This window comes from Bison bison, unplaced genomic scaffold (genome assembly GCF_000754665.1).
Source record: "Bison bison bison isolate TAMUID 2011002044 unplaced genomic scaffold, Bison_UMD1.0 scf7180017864068, whole genome shotgun sequence".
Classification (NCBI taxonomy): domain Eukaryota; kingdom Metazoa; phylum Chordata; class Mammalia; order Artiodactyla; family Bovidae; genus Bison; species Bison bison.
Window position 1 is genome coordinate 2,457,528 of NW_011494640.1, and position 2,893 is coordinate 2,460,420.

The 2,893-nt window shown below is 46.9% G+C and overlaps 1 protein-coding gene across 1 annotated transcript in view; it reads left to right on the forward strand.

Annotated features, from left to right (window-relative positions):
• Nucleotides 1-2,893, forward strand: part of ZBTB8A (zinc finger and BTB domain containing 8A) — a 55,257-nt gene that overhangs the window by 848 nt on the left and 51,516 nt on the right. The window lies entirely within an intron of this gene.

Below are 2,893 nucleotides of genomic sequence, written 5' to 3' on the forward strand. Positions count from 1 at the left end.
CGGGAAGGCGCGCGGAGCCTCCTGGCGGCGGTGGCGGGAAGGCGGCGCGGGGCCGGTGCCGGGCGTGTCTGGAGCCGTCGGGCGCCGCAGACTCCCGGAGGGTCGGCGGCCGGCGGGGCTCGGGCTGCGCGGCCAGTGATGGGTGGCCCGCCGGAAGGGGCGGCCAAGGTCTGGGGCTTGTCACTTGCGGCCAGGAGTCCGAGTTTCTCCGTACATCTTCCATCCTTTGGTTTTATATCGTGACGCGACAGATCCGGGCTTAGAACCCAAGCAGACTTACTATACCTAACTAATATTGTGCTGTAATTACTGTTTTATGACGGACTCACACATATGCACCTTCTGCCTATGTAGACGGCATCTTTTGTAAGTTAATAGCGGTTTGACACCTTCGCCTTCAAATGCGCTTGTTTATTATTGATTGTGCCAGTAGCCAGGTTCTGTATCTTGCAAAGGCGGTTCTCCCCGCCCCCCTACCCCGGCCCCGGCTTTCGTTTTTCTTTTTAAATTAAAATATAGTAGACATATAACCTTATGTTAGGCTTAGTCCAAAATGGGTTTGCAAGCGGTAGATTCTCACCTATTGGGCTTTTAAACTACACACGTCAGTATTACTTCTGTTCTTAATAAGCATTTATATTTGCAGAACTTTAGTAAATGGAGTGCTTTCGCCTATATGAATTGTTTCACTTTTTTTCACATAAAACAACCATCCAGTCAGGCCGGTGGTTTTTCCACTTTCTAGGTGGGGAAACGCATTAAGCATTTAAACGTTAAGCCAAGAGGTGAACAGTGGCAGGCTTCCAGCGCCCTTGCCTCCTGTTCTTGCTCTTCATTTCCTCCTGAAGTCACCTCCAGAGTCTTTAAGTAAGCAAGTCATATCGTTCCCATGCTCTTAAAAACCTTAACCGATCTTATCAGAAACAAGTCTAAAATCCTCAGCAGAATAAACCTCAGGCTCAAAACTTCCTCTCTAATCTTCCCCGAGTCTCAGATAAGGCTTGAGTTTGTGGGACCCCTGGAGCAAGAGCCCTTCACTGAAGGGCTGTCAGGCAGACTATAACCAGGAATCAGATACCTTTAGTCCTGGGAGTCCCCCTGGCCACACAAATGGTAAATGGGAAGTGAGAATCTAACCTGCCACCCTCGGCCAAATGGGCATGTTTGGGTTAGGCTGTGAAATATTAGACCGAGGCATCTTGGCTTCTTTCAAGTTGTGAATTCCCCATGAAAGAGAGCAACCTGCCAGAACTTATCTTGCAGCCTTGAAATCACCAGCTCTGCTCTTGATGATGATTTGAGCCCCCAAACTTTGTAAGATAGGGTAATACTTGATTCATCCTGTATCATTTAAATCTTATTTTCTAGATAAAATGGAATTTATGTCTAATAGGCTCAACCTTTTCAGTGACCTGTTTATAATAATTAAAGAATTTGGTGCGAGTGTTTTGATCCCCTTGAGGAAAGTTCTTGTCACTTTTTTGCTTAGAATTGGTCAATGGCTCCTCATCCTCAGTGGCTCCCCGTCTTAATCAGACCAAAAGCCCAAGGCCCTAAAGAGTCTACCAAGTCCTACAGGAACTGGTCCCATGATGTCCTGTGAAAGTCGCTCAGTCGTGCCCGACTCTTTGCGACCCCATGGACTATACAGTCCTTGGAATTCTCCAGGCCAGAATACTGGAGTGGGTAGCCTTTCCCTTCTCCAGGGGATCTTCCCAACCCAGGGACTGAACCCAGGTCTCGCGCATTGCAGGGAGATTTTTTACCAGCTGAGCCACAAGGGGAGCCCCATGATGTCCTACTGCCCCACAATCTGTTGTTCCTCTCTGACTCCATCTTTCATTACTCTCCCCAGCCCTCCATTTTCTAAAATTTTTTTAGCTCCCTGACTCGGGATCCAACCCATACCCCCTACATTGGGAGCACTGAGTCTTAACCACCGGACTGCCAGGGAAGTCCTCCCCAGCTCTTGCTGTTTCTCCAGCCTCCTTGCCTGCTTCTCTTCAGAGCCTTTGATTTGCTGTTCCATCTGCCTGGAACAGCCTTCCTCCAGATAGCTGAATAACTCTCTTACCATCTTTGGACTTTACTTTAAATGCCATCTTCTCATTGAGACTTTCCTCAAATATAGTTTTTATTTTCTTAACATTTTTATATTTAATTCTGATTGCAATTTCTTAATTCTAATTTACAGGGTTAAAAGATATGTATCCATACAATTACCACACCAGTTTGCTGAAGTTTCTCATGGCCCAGGGATTTATCCTAAGGAGACTGAACTTTGTATTTGTGACCTTTGTATTGGTGATACATTAAAATCTTAATTAATAGCTATGTACCTTTAAAGGGGGCTTCCCTGGTGTTTCAGTGGTAAAGAACACACCTGCCAATGCCAGAGACACAGGAGATGCAGGTTTGATCCCTGGAGGAGGAAATGGCATCCCACTCCAGTATTCTTACCAATGTTCCACAGACAGAGGAGCCTGGCAGCCACAGTCCGTGGGGTCACAAAGAGTCAGACATGACTGAGCACACACACACCTTTAAAAAGATGGTCTTCTAGCCCACAACTGTAATAAGAGTTATATTTGTTACCTAAATCTTTCCTTTACTTGTGGAAATGCATGTCTATTCCTTCTATTCCAAAGACTTTTTAACTTCAGTTCAGTCACTCAGTCGTGTCTGAATCTTTGCGACCCCATTAATCGCAGCACACCAGGCCTCCCTGTCCATCACCAACTCCCGGAGTTCACCCAAACTCTTGTCCATCGAGTCGGTGATGCCATCCAGCCATCTCATCCTCTCGTACCCTTCTCCTCCTGCCCCCAATCCCTCACAGCATCAGAGTCTTTTCCAATGAGTCAACTCTTCGCATGAGGTGGCCAAAGTATTG